This window comes from Callospermophilus lateralis, chromosome 5, assembly GCF_048772815.1.
Source record: "Callospermophilus lateralis isolate mCalLat2 chromosome 5, mCalLat2.hap1, whole genome shotgun sequence".
NCBI classification, from domain to species: Eukaryota; Metazoa; Chordata; class Mammalia; order Rodentia; family Sciuridae; genus Callospermophilus; species Callospermophilus lateralis.
In genome coordinates this window covers 119,341,119-119,362,178 of record NC_135309.1, presented here as the reverse complement: position 1 = coordinate 119,362,178, position 21,060 = coordinate 119,341,119, and the positions used below count along the sequence as shown (strand labels likewise).

The 21,060-nt window shown below is 35.7% G+C and overlaps 1 pseudogene; it reads left to right on the top strand.

Annotated features, from left to right (window-relative positions):
* Nucleotides 1–19,334: 19,334 nt before the first annotated feature.
* Nucleotides 19,335–19,448, top strand: LOC143400586 (small nucleolar RNA SNORA51; annotated as a pseudogene).
* Nucleotides 19,449–21,060: the final 1,612 nt, after the last annotated feature.

Genomic DNA, 21,060 nt, shown 5'->3' with positions numbered 1-21,060 from the left:
CCAAGAGAATACATAGTTCACAGTGAGGTTTGAAGAACAACAGGGAAAACTATTTAGAATGGTCTAGAATTCAACAGGAGGATTGATTTGTGCCAGGAGTTACACATAATTATACCATTTAATCCTCACTACTTCCTATGTAGGCCTTTTTACCCAAACATGTACATGAGCAAGCTGAGGAAATTATAGAGAATAGCACATTTCTGGGCTCAGCTGACTTCTCTACAGAATTTTGTGGACTTTCACTGTGACATTACCAGTTCTTCCAAAAGACCAAAGGAAAAGTTTGTCTTGAATGTTAACCTATTATAAAGGTCAGTTCCTGTCTTCTTAACAGACTGATTCCCCTCTGCTTCCTCCTTGGGTGGGAGATGGGGGGCTGGGTGGTTATCTATCTTATGCTGGTGTCACTCTTTGGGAAGAGGATGCTTCCCATAAGAGAAAATTCTTTCCAAAACTTGGTGCTTATTTTAGGAGAGCTGTGTGGATTCCCAGCCATCGTCACACAGGAAATCGTATACCTCTAAATCAAAGATAAACTCTTCGAGTAAATTTCAGAAACCCTATTGTTCATTGTAGACTCTAAAAATAAACAGCAAAGACTGAGACAGAGGAAGTTGAACCGCTGGTCCGGAGCCTTTGTGAACACATGAATTTTCAGCAGATAAGCTAAACCCTATAGTATATTTCTCTCATCTTTGGAGTTTTTCCAACAGCTCTCATAGTTCCAAGGGTTTTTCTGCTGATTCCAAAAGTTAGATTACATCTGATTAGTTTTTGTTACTCAAAACATTCACTTTTGAAGAGTAAATTTGCTACTTCAAAAAAATTTCTCCAAACATTGGTCTAAAAGAAACTGATCCAAAGGAGTTTTCTACTTGGAAATATTTATAATATACCTATACAATACTACATTAGGGAAAATATCTAATCCCACAGTTAATCCAAAACGAAATTTGACTTATAAGTACTAAGTACTTATAAGCAACTCAATAAATAAATGATAGTGATAATAGTAATAACATGCATTTAGAGAAATTTGTTATTTCAAAACATTTTCTCACATGTCATTTTAAATGACCCTCAAAATGCCCATGGCAGGGGCACTGAGAACATGCTTATATATAAAGACTTATATCCTGGCTTTGTCACTTGTTAGCTCTGTGACCTCGGGCAGTTTACTTAAGTAATCTGAGCCTCAGATCTTTCAATTGTGAAACAAGAATGATAATCCTTCCTTGCAGAATGGATGAGGGACTTAACAGACAACATATGCCAAAGGCACAGCAAGTACCAAACATATGGCAGATATTTAGAAATGGAAATGATCACTATTATTATAAGGCAGGACTGACATCATTATCCCTTCTTAAAGTTGAGGCAGCTGAGCTGAAAGAGCTTAACTGATTCTCCCAGTCACTACAGCCACCAGAATACCAGAGCTAGAACTGGAATGTGGGTCTCCAATCTGCCAAAGAAAAGAATTCTCTGCATTCTTCAAAACTCAATCTGTGAAAAGTAGAATTATTGCAAAACAAGAGTGTTGATCTATGAATCTTGAAGATAGTCAATCCATGCTTTCAACAACAAAAGGTAATTAAGTTAAAGCTCTGATGCCACGATATTGTTCTCAATAGGAACACAATTTAACTGAAGCAAATGTGTCTTGTTTGGAGATAGCCAAAACCTTCTAAGGATTTGATGCATTTTATCTTCATCATCATTCATATCTTTTTTTTTTAATTACCTGCTTTCAAACTTTTACTAACCCTGACATTTCTGAGTGGGTCATCTGCCCATCAATTGAAGGGAAATCATTTCTGAACAAAATAAATCAAAAGTAAGAGACACTTACCACCTCCAGAATGCTCCTGGAGCTCACCAGTTCAATTACCATTTCAAATACTCAGTTTATCCCTCCTAAGCAGGAATATGGGTCATTTTAAGACTTTTGGTAGTTTCTGACACATGTCGGACAGAACATTTTTATCTGCATTTTTTTCAGTTCCAGATTTAAAATTAATTCTATATGTTCTTCTCAAAATGTATTTATAATAAGTTATTACATGCAGCATTTTTGACAATAATTTGAGACCTGCCCCAAATTAGGATGTTTTCAAAACCCTAAACAAGAACAAACTTCCCTGATGCTCTCTATAGATAGTAGCTGGGATGTTTGTGAAATCACTGAATTAATACTGAAGCTGAGTATCATTTATCTTGTCTATCATGTGCTGGAATATTTGGAGTAAAGACAATCAAATGAGTGTCAATATTAACGCTAATGAATGAAAATGGAAGACAGAAAGAATGAGAGAATCCAGAACACTCTCTCCCCTACATACCTGGTGGAAAACAAGTCAAAACATGTGATGATTTATAGACAGCTACAAGAACATCAACATTGTAAATATTTACTTGATACCAAGCCCAATGTGCTATTTAGCCAATAACTATTCCAAGTTGTTAGTAAGTTCTCCTTTCACTTCTTTGTTCTTGACTATTATTTTTTTATCTTTCTTTGGGACTTCTGTTTTTTTAATACCTAGATTTCTTTGCCTTTATTTCTATTTTCCTTTATCCCTTGTTCTTTGTTACATGAAAGTATTCTCAGTACAATCAAGAGTCTTTAGAAATGTAAGGTTGTTGTATTATTGCCTCTTGTCATCTTTCTTACTCATGTCAAGACAAGTGAAAGGTCTTTATAGTCTCACTATTGTTACTATAACTTGTTCCTCCCGGTTTTGTCTCACCTGGACTTCCACAGGTTTTTTAGACTATAACGTATAAATATCAATTTAGAAGGGCAGAGTTGAAGATCTTTCCACTTTTTAAATCTGGAAGCCAGCAACATTCTTTAAACACCATCTGCAAGCATAATAATTGCACTGAAACTACAGGGGAAATTCCAAGGACATGAAAGATGTTTCTTGACCTGAGCAAGCTTCATGCCCAGTTAGAGTGACAAGCCATACAATGAGCACCTAAAGGGGACCTCTGTAAGATGTACAGAAGACTAGAGTTCACACAGAGGGACAATTCGAGTCAGCCAGGTTGAGCTCATCATGTAAAGTTTTCCAAAACCAAATTTTAAAAAGGAAAAGAGTGATGAGAAGTCAAAAGGAATAAGGGCATTCTACCTGACCTGTCTCTGTTAGTAAATAATTTCTGTAATCTTCTGCAGGCCCCTAGGGACTGTAAGCTCTCTGATACCTTTTTTTTTATTTCTGTTTTGAATATATTATCAAAAGCTCCCTTGGAACTTAAGAAAGCTCTAATATATCTTATTTTATGCATTTTTTTAACTTCCGTGATCTGCATATTGCTTTTGTATAATCACAGCTTGATTCTCTAGTTCTATCAGGGTTTTTTTGTTTTGTTTTGTTTTGTTTTGTTAGGTCCTTTTAGGTATATTTTTAGAATGACATGTGAAAGGCAACTTTTTTTTTTTGAAAAGCCATTCTGCTACATCTGCTGTTTGAGACAGCACTTGAGACTTTATTTCATCCCTCCCAGATGCTCTAGGTTGTCCTTCAGGCAGTTTTATTCTCTCTGCAAAAAAGATCAGGTTACCAAACAGCCTTCTCTACACTGAAGTGGGGAAGCCAAAGCCAAATGGTCTAAATATAGTCGGAATCTGTGGGACAGTTGATCAATAAGCACCAAGCCGGGAATGTAATTGTTTCCAGCATCTTTTCCAACACTCTGCATTTTCTTTTTCAATTTTGTTTGACACCAAAGTTGATAAAGTGGCTCTTCCTTGAAAATTAAAATGCATCATGGTAAGAAAAAAGGGGGCAAGATATTTTAAACAAGAAGCCAGACTCCCAATACCAGAAGAGCTTCTATTTGTTGTTTTCTTAATGACAGACACAGGTTGAAGACCAGGCTATAAACAAAAGAGCTCCTATAAACTGAGCCTCCCCACACAAAAGCATCAAATGCTTCGCCCACCTGCTTATGGGACACATACATTTTGTTCCAAAATAAGAGTATAGTGCCAAATTCAAATATCCAGATGCAATTAATATGTACTATATTTGCATAAAAGTGAGTTTGCCCATTCCTGAAAATTAGAATTTCTTGGGAGGAGGCTGTTGATAAATTGAAGAAGAAATAAAAGAGAGGGAAAGCACCATAAGAGAGTATAGCAAGGGGAGACTTGGGTGCCCAAAGAACAACTTGAGGGGTAAATAATATTTCACAAGTAATAGTTTCACATTATTTCCAAAGGCCAATCACAGCAAGGGCCATAAAGACAGCATCAGCATCTGTCAGCCCTCTGTCAATCAGGGCTCTCACCACCATTTTTTCACTTTTAGGCACCATGAACAATTTGCCTACTTGCTTCCAACCAAGCAAATTTAATAAAGTCCATAGTTCATCCATGTGACTTCAAGTTTTAAAAAAATAACCTCAGGATGAAGCTTTTGTTTCACAAGTTATCTTTTCTCCACGCAGCCCTGTCTTCTAGATGGAGAATGAAGAGTTCCCAATGGCAGAAAGCATATCCATGTACACTTTTCTCCATTGTGAGACATCAAGCTGAGTGCTCTGTAATACAGCCACGGGTGTTTGCACATTGTAAGCCAGTGTCATATTTGTCTTGTGCTTTTCATCATACATTTGATTTAGCAGGCAAATTTTCAAGGCTCAGCGCTGATGGATGTACCCTGGAGCCAACTTCAAAGCCAGACCTTAGATTTATGGAAATAAATAAGCATAGTACTTCAATTACAAGTTCCTACTTTGAATTACAATGTGCACATAAAAATGTTCATCCTAAAAATCCTGCCCTTGATTTTTGACCCAGGAAGTCTCTTGATTTTGCTCTTAGCACCGTTCTTAAGGTGCCATTTTAACTCAGTCTGCTTTCACAAATACAGTATAAAAATTGAGTTCCACCAAGTCCTATAATATATGTCTCTTTGTGCTAATTGGCAAGTGATTTTTGCAAATTGGCGAGAGATTTTTAAAAAGTCACCCTGACTATCTCTGGCCAAGCTGGGTAGCAGCTGGAAAGCCCACAGAGCCAACCCAATTTGTATCATCATATCAAAGCTTTCAAAGTTTGGATGCCAGTCAGCTGGTACCATAGTGAATTAGAGCAGTTCCCTGCTTTGCCTATAGTCTGAGACTCCATGGCAAGTTCTCAAAGGGGACTGAACAGGGGCAGGAAAACAAGTAGTCAGCTGTACCAAGAGCCTGCTACTGCAAAGCATACAGAAAATGACAGAGATGCTGACCTGAAAGAACTAGAACATATATCCACACACATGCATATCTATACACATACATACACACAAACATGAAGTCACACGTGCACATATGTGCATGTATACTCTACACACATTACACAGTGGGAAAATAGTTGTGACATACTAAAGGGAATGAAAATTTCAAAATTATTGTAAATATACTATCAAGACTCCACAGTTTGGAAGAGGCTATTTCACAAGTGATTCCTCTACCTTAAACAACTAGGACAACAACAACAACAACAAAAGGGACAGGGGTGGTGAATCCCTGAAAATACAGAGCATACCACCAGCAGAGAATAAAAGACACTAATGCTGCCAAAGATTAGTAGACAGAATTCAGATTTAATAGAAAAAAAAAAACAGAGGGGAGAAAAAAGAGACCAAAAAGGAGAAAAAAAGAGAAGCCAAAGTTTCAAAGAGAGCTAAGTACAAAGGTTTAAGCTGAAATGACACTAGAGGAATAAAGGAGGCTTGTAACTAAATTACTATGAAATAATGTTGGGCCCAAAATGAGTGATGGAACATTTTTAAATGTAATAACTAAAAAATCAGGATGAGACATTCTTTAAGTAAATTATAATTCAAATGGGATAAAAATACAGTTTAACATTAGGTAGATCATAATTCAAATAGGACAATGTAGTTTAACATTTGGGGGATTTATAAAAATACGCAGTCAATTTGACAATTTTGAAAAATACAACAATAAAAAAGAATAAGGAAGGAAGAGAAACATCCCATTAATGAAAGAGAATCTCTGTTAACATACATTCTTCTGGTCACATCTATGCAAATTGTGATTACACTGTCTATGGTGTGACTTTTGTCAGCATCACAACTTGTCATAATTTTTCATGATGTTAAATGATCTCTAAAACTATAATTTTTAGACAGTTTGATGCCTAATTTTTATATTATGAACAAAAGTGCATGGATACCTTCATACATAATTTTTAATTACTTTCTTTTTCTAATTACATAGTAATTGCTTCCTTAGAATATACTCTTTTTTATATTTGAGAAGAAAATAAAGGGTAAAATCTGGTCCTCTGGATTCATTAAAGCTTTTCTTTATATTCTTTTTAGTTACATACAATACCAGGATACACCCTGACATCATCACAGAAGCATGGAACACAATCCACTCCAATTCAGTCCCCAGCACTCCCCCCCCCCCCGCCCCCTACTCCCCTCCCTCCACTCCACCCATCCTTCTTCTATGCACTTGAAGGATTCAAAAGTCAAAATGACTTTTTAAAAATTTTGTACCATTTTTTTGCCACTTACAATATATAAAATTTTGTTTCAACACACACTAGGCACCATGAGCATTTAGGAGAAAAAAAAGTCTTTTGTTTGATTAGTGAGGGTCAGAGGCACCTTTAATCTAAATCCAATTTGCTGTTCAATACATACATTCAACTCCTGAACATGCACAGAAGTTCTTATACTTTTTATAACCATGAACTGCTTTGAGAGTAATGTGAAACCTTTGAGAGTAATGTGAACTTCTTTCTGTAAACATGTTCACATACAGTGAGATAAATTCCCTGGAGCTCCATCATAGAACTATCTCTAACTGACTTCCAAACATCCGACCCAGATGGGACATCTGAGCCATTTATAATCTGGGCTGTCAATAATTAGTTCAAGCACATAGAAACATGCATGGTTTGGTGGGAAAGGATTCAGCTTGAGCCAAGAGGCTTGCTTTCCAGTTTTAGCTCTACATTTAAACATGTTTAGGTCCTTGTCACAAGCTGGGCCTCTAGGTTCCCTTCCATCTGCAAATCCCTGGAGTTCCAAGATAATGCCACCCTTCCTTGGCATGTTGTAGATGTCTGTTCTATGGAAAGTCCATGGTTATTTTCTCTTTCTAGGTTCCTTGTTTTCAGGAGTAGATGGGACTGTCTTCAAGTCTATTTGATATTTTCTCCAGAATACCCATTAATGTCAATACCATTGACTGCATACATCTCTTGTCTTCCATGACAGATTGGGAACTTCTTGGGGGCATAAAGTGTGTCAAACTCAACTGTGCCTAATTTATTCAACATATTCACCAGTAAATATCTATTACAATGAACTGAGAGAATTCTAAACAAAATAGAAATATGTTTATGATTTTGTTCCAAACAAAAGAGAATAGTGTCTACAATATCAAATAAAAGGAGTTCAGTTTTGCTTGGATTGACTATAATTCTTCGAAGTGTCTAAACATGCATATGTATTGACCATCTTTTCAGCTTAAATAAAAATGTTTACTCAGTTGATTTCTCTTATTCACAATAGCTATTGTGTTCTATGAAGTTGCTGAAAATACTGAATTAGCAAATACTAGGCATTACTCCTAGGAGAAAACAAGGTAAGCCTCTGGTCACAACATAGCCATCAACCAATCCTTAAATAACCCTGTTGTATGTGTTTCTGTGTACATGCACCTTATCTAATATATATTGTTAGTTCTTACCACTGAATGCACGCTGTCAACACCTCTACAATTCAGTCCTGAAAGAAGTGTATGTAACTCACATGTGTCTTCTTCAAAGCACCTTTCTGTTGTCTTTCGCTTAGGAATGCTAGTCAATGCTTGAGCACTATGTTTGGAAACCATTTCACACAGCAAAATCACCAGCGAAAAGTGCAAAAACTCAAAAACACAGCACGAACCATACCATGAAAAAGATACTAGCTTACAGTTAGAGCTGAAACAAGAAGGCTAAGCATCACCTTTTCTAGCCTCAGATGGGAATATACATATCTTGCTGCTTGCTCTGTGCTTGTCCACAAATGATTGCAAAAGCTTGTAAGTACTACTTTGAGGATTACAGATAAATTTTAATGACTAGCAAATTCCTACATAGACAAATAGATGAATTCTGTTAATAAAGATTGACTGTACACTGATTTTTCTCTCCATTCAATTAGCATTACATCATTTTTAGCACCTGATTTCCCCTCCAAATACAAAGGCTCCTGGAAGTTTCTTCTTCTTCTTCTCCTCCTCCTCCTCTCGCTCCTCCCCCTCCTCTCTGTCCTCCTCCTCCTTATAAATAAGCTACTTCTTAGACTCTCGGTTCTCTCTCTCCCCCATTCCCTCAGCCCTCCTCTGACATCCCCTTTCTTTTTGGCTGCACTTCTGGTCTTGTTTTGCCCACGCCTGTTGCCTTTATCCCTGTCCAAGCCTGTCTGACCTTTTCTTATGGTCTCCCTTCCACTCCCTGTCCTGTTCCACCTCCTTACCACTCCCACTCGTGTTTCTGTGTTTTTAATATTCTTAGTCTCTTAAAAGGTCACATTTTTGTAGGCACTTCTGTTATAATAGGGTTAGTTTTGTTAATATTTGTAGTGAATACTTAGCCCCATGAACTTCCTCAGCACAGGACAGGACCATTGGGTGTGGAGGACAATGGAAAGGAACTAACAGGGCCAGGGTTGATGCTGGGGTGGGAGATGGTGGACGGGGTTGGGGGGACCAGGATGAGGGCTGCAGGCTACCCATGGGTGGAGAAGGGAAAGGAGGAACTTTGTGACAGCTGGTTTCAGCAAACAGATCCCTCCATGAGTCAACTCTAAAAAAAGGCAAGGAGAAGACCGACCTCAGACTAAATTCAGGACAAAGTGTAGGGATGCTCCAGGCAGTACATGGCTCTGCAGAAGCCCCAGAATCAAAAGACAGGAGAGTAGGAGAAACCTAAGAAGCACCTAGTGGAAGAACAGTGAGACGTTCTCTGAGATGCAATGATTCTAGTGTCCAGTACAAGGGAGAGAACATGAAATAGAAGTCCACTCTATGCTGAATGTTGGGGAGAGGCAGTTCCTGCAAAAGGTTTTATGACCTTAGTTTCCATCTTAATACCCGTCTCCCCATCTTGGAATGCTTCCTCCCACTCCTCCCCAGTAGCCTAACCTGAATTTGTCTTCTGGATCTGAGGTGACTGTAGATAAGATGGTATTCACCTTATATCTTAAAGAATAGGCACAATTTTGAGAGGAACTAGAAAGACATTTATAGCTGCAGAATGGCTGAAAAAGACATGGTTTTAATGAGGACTTGCAATTAATCCTCATGGCTGGAGCACAGGAAGCAGAGGTGCAAGGTCATGGAGGGCCCTAAATCTCAACAAGGTTGAACTATTCTTAGCAGACCATGGGCTGTCTATGAATGTGTAAGAAAAAGTTGCAGCATGGTTTTGATTTAGAAAGACAATATAGGCAAAAGTATAAACTATGAATTGAAAGGACAAGAAATGGGAAGGAAGTGGTAAGGAAGGGGCTCCAATAGCCCAGAAAAGCAATGCCGAGGCTTGAGGTGGCAATATAGTCCTGGCAGCAGTGCTAAATTAAATTTGGGAAATGCAAATGAAAACTGCACTTTGAATTTTTTATCTCACACCAGTCAGAATGACAGTCATCAAGAATATAAACAATAATAAATGCTGGAGTGGATGTGGAAAAAAAGGAACACTTTTGCACTATTGGTGGAATTGAAAATTAGTATAACCACTATGGAAATCGGTGTGGAAGTTCCTCGAAGGAGTAGACATGGAAACACAATATGACCCAGCTTCTTGATATTTATCCTAAAGAATTAAAGTCATCATACTACAGTAATACATGCATACCTATTTTATGACAGCAAGATTCACAGTAGTCAAATTAGGGAACCAGCATAGCTATCCATCAACGGAATAAAGAAAATGTGGTATCTATACACAATGCAGTTTTAGTCAACCATTAAGAAAAATGAAATTATGTCATTTGCATAATAAATTATGTCATTTGCATATTTATCTAACATAATGTTAGACAAAATAAGCCAAACCCAGAAGGTCATGGGTCATTTCTCTCATATGTGGAAGCTAGAGGAAAAGAAAGGTGTGGGGGAGGGAATCTAAGGAAAATCAAAGGGAAAGAAAGGGGAATTACTGGGGAATGATATTAGCCAAATTATATTATTATATTGTGTTCCTGTACAAATATGTAACAACAAATCCTACATGTAAATGTATAATTATAAGGTATCAATAAAAACATGGAAAAATGTTTGCTAAATTAAGAATACAGAATTTATTATACCAAATATACCTATCTTTGTAGATAAAATGTTAAGCCATTTTCAATTATTTACTCATAAGAAATATTTCTCCCACTAGTGTATCACTTTTTAATACAATAAATTATTCTGTGAACAAATTTGGCAGCCAACAATATACTACAGAAATCAGAGAAATTAATCATCTTAATAATAATGATAATGGTTGTCATATATGGACATGGTATTCATTTTTCTTTTCATTCATTCATTTATTCTTTTAATTTTTTTAATTGTCAATGAATTTTTATTTTATTCATATTTTATTTATATTTGGTGCTGAGAATCAAGCCCAATGACTCACACATGCCAAGCAAGTGCTCTACCACTGAGTTACAACCCCAGTCCTCATTTATTCTTAAAACAGCATAAGGTAAAGCAGAAATAGCAGATCCCATTTTACAGATAAGAAAACCAAAGCTCAGAGTGTTGGAACTGTTTTTCCAACAATGCACAACTAGACAGGAACAGAACTACTATCCGAGCTCAGGTTTGTTTTAACCTGAAACTCGTGTTCTTAACTACACTACATTATACGTTAGTGTTGTTTAGTATATAGGGAAAATATATTTTGAAAGTAAAAGTATTTAGTTCACATTTCAAACACCATATTAATGCTGAAAGATCATACTGCAGCTAACATATTTTTTGGTGAAAATACAAGTTAGAAGTTAAATCCATAATTACAGACCCACTATGCTCAGTAGCAAGGTATCACTTTTAGTTATTTTTTCGACAATGGATGCTCAAAGACAAAAGTATTCCATGAAACACACTGTGATGGTTTGGATATGGTATGAGTATGTCCCCCAAAGGGTCAGGTATTGAAATGTAATCCTCATTCTCAGGTATTAAGAGAGTGAAAACTAAACCTAACCATGTTGTTTAGAGATGGAGCCTTTGTTCTATTATCAGGACTAGATAAAGTCATTAGGGTGGAGCCCCCACTGTTGAATACTTGTGTCTTTATAAGAAGAGAGACCAGAAGACAGATACACACACACATACTGACACACACTCTCCCTGACTCTCACCACGTGAGGCCCACCCTACCTCAGGACTCTGCCAGCAAGAAAGCCATCATCGGCTGCAGCCCCTTGGCCTTGAACCTCCAGAACCAGAAGCCAAAATAAACTGCTTCTCATTAAAACTTTCCTAGTCTGTGGCTGTGTAATTGTCAGCAGAAAACAGATACAAACAATAGCCAACCACGAACCATAAAAATAAAAGTGTAAATTTTCAAAATAGTTTCTGATTATCGTCTGAATTTCAGTAATGTCCATTGTGATATTTCCTTTTTCATCACAAATTTTAGTAATTTGAGTTTTCAATCTCTTTCTCTTCATTGGCATGGCTAAGGGTTTATTAATTTTATTTATTTTTTTCAAAGAACCAACTTTTTGTTTTATCAATTTTTTGAATTGTTTCAATTTCATTGATTTCAGCTCTGATTTTAATTATCTCCTGTCATCTACTGCTTTTGGTGTTGATTTGTTGTTCTTTTTCTAGGGCTTTGAGATGTAATTTTAGGTCATTTATTCATTGACTTTCTATTCTTTTAATAAAAGAGCTCAAAGCAATGAACTTTCTTCCTGGCACTGCCTTCATAGTGTTGCAGAGATTTTGATATGTTGATCACCATTCTCGTTTACCTCTAAATATTTTTTTATTTCAATCCTGATTTCTTTTGCCATCCATTTGTCATTCAAAAGTGTATTATTTAGTCTTCAAGTGTTAAAGTATCTTCTATTTTTTATTTTATCATTGATTTCTAATTTCATTCCATTATGATCTGATAGAATGTAGGATATTATCTCTATTTTCTTGTATTTGCTAAGAGTTGCTTTGAGGCATGAGATATGGTCTATTTTAGAGAAGGATCTGTGTGCTGCTAAGAAGAAAGTGTATTTGCTTATTGATGGATGAGATATTCTATATATGTCTGTTAAGTACAAATTATTGATTGTATTATTTAGTTCTATAGTTTCTTTGTTTAGTTTTTATTTGGAGAATCTATCTAATAGTAAGAGAGGAGTGTTAAAGTCACACAGTATTATTGTGTTGTGGTCTATTTGGTTCTTGAAATTGAGAAGGGTTTGTTTGATATACGTAGATGCTCCATTGTTTGGGCATAAATATTTACCTTTGCTATGTCCTATTATTGTATAATTCCCTTAAGCAGTATGAAATGTCCTTCTTTGTCCCTTCTGATTAACTTTGGCTTGAAGTCCACTTTATATACACCAATAAAAAGAAAATCTTGAAGTCATCAACAAATTTCTGAGACATACGACATAACTGAATCAAAAAGATATACATGATTCAAACAATTTCAATGAAATAGAAGACACCATCAAAAGCTTACCAATTAAGAAAATCCCAGGACCAGATGAATTCTTAGCTGAGTTCTACAAGACCTTCAAAAAAGAATTAATACCAATACTCCTCAAATTGTACCATGAAATAGAAAAAAGAGGGAATAGAAGGTAAATATTTGGTGTAAAAGAACAACAAATCAACACCAAAAAAATAAAGGTAAATATTTATGCCTCAAACAATGGAGCATCTACATATATCAAACTCATCATATTCCAAACTCATTCTGTGAAGCTAGTATTACCTTGATACCAAAACTAGACAAAGACACATCAACGAAAGAAAATTTCAGACCAATGTCCCGGATACCAAAAACAGATAAAGACACAGCAAGTAAAGAAAACATCAGACCAGGGCTGGAGATGTGGTTCAAGCAGTAGCGCGCCCGCCTGGCATGCGTGCTGCCCAGGTTCAATCCTCAGCACCACATACAAACAAAGATGTTGTGTCTGCCGAAAACTAAAAAATAAATATTAAAATTCTCCCTCCCTCTCCCTCTCCCTCTCCCTCCCTCCCTCCCTCCCTCTCTCTCTCTCTCTCTCTCTCTCTCTCTCTCTCTCTTTCTCTTTCTCTCTCACTCTCTCTTTAAAAAAAAAAACAATAAAAGCAAAAAAACAACATCTTTAAAAAAAAAAAAGAAAACATCAGACCAACATCTGTGATGAACTTAGATGCAAAATTTCTCAGTAGAATTCTGGCAAATAGTATCCAAAAAAATGTTAAAAAGATAGTACACCATGATCAAGTGGGGTTCATCCCAGGGATGCAAGATTTGTGGAAATCAATAATGGTAATTCATCACATCAATAGACTTAAAGACAAGAATAATATGACTACCTCAATAGATACAGAAAAAGCATTTGACAAAATACAGCACCTCTGTATTCTCAAAACACTAGAAAAACTGGGGATATTAGAAACATATAAAAGCTATATACACTATATAAAAGCAATATACACTAAACCCAAGGCCAACATCATTTTAAGTGGAGAAAAATTGAAAGCATTCCCTCTAAGAATTGGAACAAGAAAAGTATGCCCTCTTTTATTCAACATTATCCTTGAAACTCTGGCCAGAGCAATTAGACAAAAGAAATTAAAGGGATATGATTAGGAAAAGGAAAATTCAAACTATCACTATTGCCAATGACATGATTCTACATTTAGAAGATCCAAAATATTCACCAGAATATTTCTAGAACACCTAGTAGAAGAAAAAGTAGGCCCAAATCTTCATTATGGCAGATTAGGCCCCAACGTCCTTAACAAGATTCCAAAAGCACAAGAAATAAAAATCAAGAATCAGTAAATCGGATGGTTTCAAACTAAAAAGCTTATTCATAGCTAAGGAAACAATCAAAAACATGAAGAGAGAGCCTACAAAATGGGAGAAAATCTTTACTACATGCACCTTAGATAGAGCATTAATTTCCAGGATATATAAAGAACTCAAAAAACTAAACACCAAAAAAAAATAACCCAATTAATAAATGGGCTAAGAAAATGCACAGACACTTACAGACGAAGATATACAAATATAGAAGATCAACAAATATATGAAAAATATTCAATATCTCTAGAAATTAGAAATATATAAATCAAAACTACACTCAGAATGATAATTATCAAAATATAAGCAACAATAAATGTTGGCAAAGATGTGGGGGAAAAGGTATACTCATACATTGCTGGTGGGACTGCAAATTGATACAACCACTCCAAAAAGCAGTATGGAAATTCCTCAGAAAACTTGGAATGGAACCACCATTTGACCCAGTTATTTCAATCCTCAGCATATACCCAAATGACTTAAAATCATCATACTGTAGTGACATGGGCCCATCAATGTTTAGAACAGCTCAATTCACAATAGCTACTAAGCTATGAAACCAATGTAGGTGCCCTTCAACAGATGAAGGGATAAAAAAAATGTGGTGTATATACAAAATGGAATATTACTCAGCCATAAAGAAAGAATGAAATTATGGAATTTGCCAGTAAATTAAAGGAGTTGGAAACTAGTATGCTAAGTGAAATAATCCGATTTTAAAAAATCAAAGGCCAAATGTTCTCTCTGATATGTGGATACTGACTCACAATAAAGGGGGTCGGGGGAGTGAAGAATAGAAGTTCATTGGATTAGACAAAGGGGAATGAAGACAAGGGAGGGGGATGGGAATGGGAAAGACAGTAGAATGAATAGGACATAAGTTTTTTGTACTCATATATGAATACATGACCAGTGTAACTCCACCTCATGTATAAATACAAAAATGGGAAGTTATACTCCATGTATGTCTCTAGTATGTCAAAATATATTCTACTGTCATGTATGACTAAAAAGGACAAAATATTTTTTAAATAAGTAAATTTTTTTAAAGCCTGCAGTGTAATAAAGACAATGTGGTATGTACATACATACACACACACACACACACACACAATGGAGTTTTATTTTGTCATAAAAAAGAATGCAGGAATTTAGATGGAATTTGAGAACATCGTGTTAAGCAAAATAAGCCAAACTCAAACTCAGAAAGTCAAGGGTTGCATGTCTTCTCTCATATGTAGAAATTAGAAAGGAAATGGAAAAGACAGGAGGGAGGAATAGAAGGAAAATCAAAGGGAGTCTAATAGAACAGAGGAAAGGGACCGGGAGGGAAGAGGGGAAGGAAAGGCGAAATACTGAAGAACAGTATTGTCCAAATTCCACTGTTATATTGTTTGCATATACAAATACGTAATAATGAATCCCACCAATATGTACAATTATAATGCACTGATGTGGGAAAAATATTGCTGTGGAATTAAGCTGAAAATCAATAACAAACAGATAACTTGAAAATCCTTAGATATTTTGAAATCAAACAATACATTTCTAAAGAGCATACAGGTCAAAGAACAAATCACAATAGAAATTAGAAAATATTTTAAACAACATAAGAATGAAAATCCTGGCCTGGGATATAGCTCAGTTGGTAGAGTGCTTGCCTTCCATGCACAAAGCCATGGTTCAATCCCCAGCATCACAAAAGAAAAAAAAAAAAAAGAATGAAAATCCTAAAAAGGAAAATTTGTGCAACATAGATAAATCTGATCTTTAAGGGATATTTACAGTATTAAATTTATATGTTAGATGAGAAGAAAGCCTACAAATCAATTGTCTTAGGATCTATCTTAAGAAACTATAAAAACAACAAATTAAATCCAAAGAAGTTATCCTATCTATATATGATATATCAAAGTGCATAATAAAAAATTAATAAAAAAGAAAGGAGATAATAAAATTAATCAAAATTGTTAAAAACACAAAAAGGAGAACAACCAACAATGTTGTTTCTTTGAAAAGACTAATAATACTGATAAACCCATAGTAAGAGTAATCAAAAAGAAAATAAAGAAATAAGATAAAAAGCACAAATATCCAATATCTGAAATGAAAAAAGAATATTACTCTTCTTCAGATATGTTAAAAATCATATTATGAGTAATTTTATGGAAATGGACTTGAAAGTGTACTTAAAATGGAAAACTACTAAATAGATTAGGAAGAACTAGCAATAAACTTACATAAACTCTCCAGAGAATTTAAAAACAGGGAACACTATCTTCTGGTATTATGAGGACAACATATCCTTTACATCACAACCTGACGTCCTTACTAAGGAAAGTTGGGCCAGAGCTTGCTCATGTAACAAATGCAAGATCTTACATAAAATTTTAACAAGCTGGATCCAGTAATGTAACATACCAGTTCAGTTTGTTCTAGGAATATAGGTTGGTTTAACATTCAAAGATATCAGTTTTACTTGGAATGGAACCACCATTTAACACAGCTATCCCACTTCTTGGTCTATACCCAAAGGACTTAAAATTTGCATACTACAGTGATACAGCCACATCAATGCTCTTAGCAGCACAATTCACAATAACCAGGCTGTGGAACCAACCTAGATGCCCTTCAATAGATAAATAGATAAAGAAGCTGTGGTATATATACACAATGGAATATTACTCAGAAATAAAAGAGAATAAAATTATGGCATTTGCAGGTAAATGGATGAAGTTAGAGAATATCATGCTAAGCAAAGTAAACTAATCCCAAAAAACCAAAGGCCAAATGGTTTCTCTGATAAGTGGATGTTAATCCATAATGGGGGAAAGGGGCATGGGATGAGTGGAGGAACATTGGATGGGGCAAGGGGTGGGGAAGGTGGCATGAGGATAGGAAAGATGGTGGAATGAGATGGACATCGTTACCCTAGGACAATGTATGATTGCATAAATGGTGTGACCCTACTTGGGGTAAAACCAGAGAAGTCAAAAATTGTATACAATAAATCGAAGAGCATTCTGCTGTCAAAACAATAGAATAAAACAAATAAATAAATTTTTTTAAAAAGAATTCTAAAATTCCTGTAGTTTCAGAACCTTTGCATTAACTCAAGATTCCAGTCCTTCTTTTCCATTTAAGATCATCCATTCAATCAATAGTACTACAAATCAATACTATTGACAAGAGTATCATGCAAGATAACATTCTTGTAGGAATGTTACTAAACATCTGTCCTTTTTGCACAACTGTTTGGTTTCTGGGGATTATCTTTTAATCCAGTGACAACTATTCTTCAAGTTCAAGACTGACATCTAATGATAAGGAATGCATGTGGAATAATAATTGTGAGAGTGAGTGATTTAAAGACTACATCACATGAAGGAGACATTCTAATTTCAGAGACATTATAATGTGAAAAAAAAAATGTCCCTAAGAAAGTTTCTGAACACTTAAAAACTGATATATCAGTTTTATATAGTAACCAGATTCATAGAAGGAAAGCGAAATCTATTATTTTGACAGATTCAGAAATACCATTTGATAAAATTTAATATCTATTTATGATAAGAAAACTCTTAACAAACTAAAAAGAAAAGAGAACTTAATTTAATAAAGGTCATGTACAAAAAAATTACTTTTAATACTGAAATGTTGAAAACTTTTCTTCCAAATCAGGAAAGAGTAAAATACCCTATCACCATTTTTAGTCAACACTGGAAATCCAGTCAAAACAATAAAGTAAGGTGGGGGAGGGAAAATAAAAGACATAGAATTGGAAATAAATACTATGTAAATATTCTTAGACAATAGGATAGTATTATTCAAAAGAATCCATTGATAAAGTATTTGAATTCATTTTAGCAGCACAATAGCTGTATAGAAAAACCACATTTACATTTACAAAACAGAGCAAAATTTACAAAACAGCATAACTTGCAACAGCATCAAAATACCAAATACATAGATAAACATCTAAAAGATATATAAGACCACAAAGTATACTTTTTTTCTTTGTGTCAATATGATACTTAAATTTTGAACTTTATAATAAGTAATCAATCTTTCCCTCCCGTTTATTTTTTTCTTTCTTTTCTTCCTTCTTTAGGGCTCTATTAGCTGAATTGACTAAGTATATTTCCACATAAATTTTAAAAAATTGTGAATCTTCATTTAAAAATAAAGCCTACTGACATTTTATTAAAATAGCATTGACTTCATTATAATACATAGCCTTTCCATCTATGCATGGCATAGTCCTCCACTTATTAAGATATTTTGTTTCTTTGAAAAATGTTCTCTACATTTCTAATCTATAGCATTAGAAATCAATAAGTGATTTCTTTCAGAAAAATTGAAAAGGAGGGGTTCTGCAGATAAAGAGCTAGTTCTGCAGATAAAGAGCTAGTTCTACAGATAAAGAGCTAGTTCCTGACGTGAGTTTTCTTTTGCTTGTTTATTTTAAGGCAGAATGAGAAGAGAAAGCAATTCCTCAACAATCCTTTAAAATGCAACTGAGATGTCCACCACTCATCCTGTATGACATGTGAACAGTGTATAAGAGCTCAAGAGGCACATATCATCCTGTAGATCCGATTTTCAAACTACAGATTCTGGGTTTAGTGGAGTTACACTCTTATTTTCAATATCAGAGAATAAGATAGAAATGATCAACATGCATTGCGTATAGTATGGTTAAGCACTGTTCCATGAAACTCTTACTTAAACCATATACATGTATACACACACAAATATATGTACCTGAAGATGGACCAGGAAGTATATGTGTTTCTCATCATTGAATACAGTAAAAAATACATGGAAAGTATGAACAGATTCCAAGTGCACCATATAATATTTAACCATCAAATATTTAACATGTAATATTAACCATTAATTCATATTTTGTAGCTATACCATTTTTCAGTTAGCTCAGATGTAGTCTTTAGTTTTGTGGATACTAAGTGTTTGAGGGAATAGAATTAACAACAGTTAATGGTAAAAGATTCAGAATTAATGAATCAGTTTGAGAAGGGGCAGGAGATGCAGCTCAGTGGCAGAGTGCTTGCCTAGCATGCAGGAGGCCGTTATTTCAATCGCCAGCACCAACAATAAAAGGAAGGAGGGAGGGAGAAAGGAAGAAACTAGAGGTTATTAGTGATTTAAGTAGAGAAGAATACGAGAACAATAATGTAATAATAACAATGTGATGAAGGTAACCTTAGCTCAGTATCTTTGAAAGACAATGTTCAAAGAACAATTGGGCTTTGGCTTCCTGATGCTTACCACAGGCTGTGTTCTTACCCTGACTGTAGAGAAAGAAGAAATAAGAGTAAGCCTACGCACCTTGGCCCTGGTCTGTATTGTAAATGGGCAAACGTGGAATTGAGAGGAAAGAAAAAAAAAAAAGAGGAATAACTGGGCTTTAACTCAGAGAGGGCTTTGGACACCATGTGTATCCAGAAGGGGACAGCAGGTACTGCAGACACAGCGAATTAAGACAAAAGCAGCTGTCTTTAGAGCTGTCCTTCACCCAGCTCTCCTCTTGGCTTGCACCAGCTAGCCCCTTTCTGTAAACCACCCCTGAGCTATGTTCCTTTAGCAATTCATCTGTTCTGGTCTTTTAGATTCTCCTTCAGTGAGCTCAACAGTCACCCTGCTACCAATCCACGTCTGGCTCTCCATCTCTACTCTGAAATGCCACCTTGGCAGTTTTCTCTTCCAGCTTTCTAGGTCAGGACCATCTCCCAGCTAGTATCAACTAGGGTTCAGGCAAAAGAGACTGAGATATTGGGAGATGAACAGCAGCTTTACGCTCAACTCCTAGGTTTATACCACTCTACCCAGAAGATTCCTGGAGGTCAGCTACCACCACTTGGCATGCAATACGAAAGAGGTTTGAATAATAACAAAAATGATAATAATGATGGTGGATATTTATTGAGAATGTATTTTGTGCCAGACATAATGCCAAGCATTATACATGGATTCACTCATTTAATTTTCATGGTAACACTGAAGTCAGTAATGTTATCCCCATTTTTAACGGAGCAAATGAGACACAGGATTTTTAAGCAACTTTCTCCTTGTCTCACAGCTACAAATTGTAAAGAACAAAGAAAGGAAAAACTCAGAGCAGACTATGAAGTAACCAAGAAAGAAGAGAATATTGACTTGTCGGCTTGACAAAATAAAATGCTCTAGATTTTTAGTCTGCTGTTAGAACTACAAGAGTTCCTATGCACTCAAGATAAATAGATGCTTAGACTCCAACTGACTTTTCCTGTTAACTTTTGTGTGACATCTGTGGGAATGCCCCATGTCAACCTCAGAAAGTTTTTCCCTCCAGAAAGATATGGCTTTTGGAGCTAGTCCTTCTCAGGAAGGGCTGGAAAGTTTCTAGGGATTCACAAGGACACTAATCCAAAACATAAGGAATTTTATCATCGGGTGACTAGAATTTACCCAATGTCATTGAGACAGGTCAGACCCCTACTTTATTTGGGGAAACCCAGCAAAAAGACTGGTACATAAAAGGTGTCCTGAAGATCAATAATGAACCATTTATTCCATGCATCCAAAATCACTGGTGAATACAGTTATTCGATCCCTAGCCCAGTGAGACACCTACTTCAGAATCAGAGCTAGTATCAAACTGGGTTCAATATTGAGCATTGGATGGTGATTTATCCACTGAGGTTTTCAAGGAACTTTAAAAAGTCACTCAGAGGGAGAAAGACAAGGAAGGCAGAGTCAGAGGGTGAGCTATTCCTAAATAACTTAAAGCACTTATTAAAAAAAAGACAGAATTCACAGCCCTGTTTAGACAATGTGCCCAGTCCGGTTAGAGCCAGACGCAAAGTTAGTAGTTTACAAAAGAACCCAGTCCCTGCTCCCACCCATTTCTAAATGCCAGCTGAGAGCTCATTTCTCAGACTCTTTCATCCACACCAAACCCTGAGAACATTACCAAAACAATCAAGAACAAAAGATCA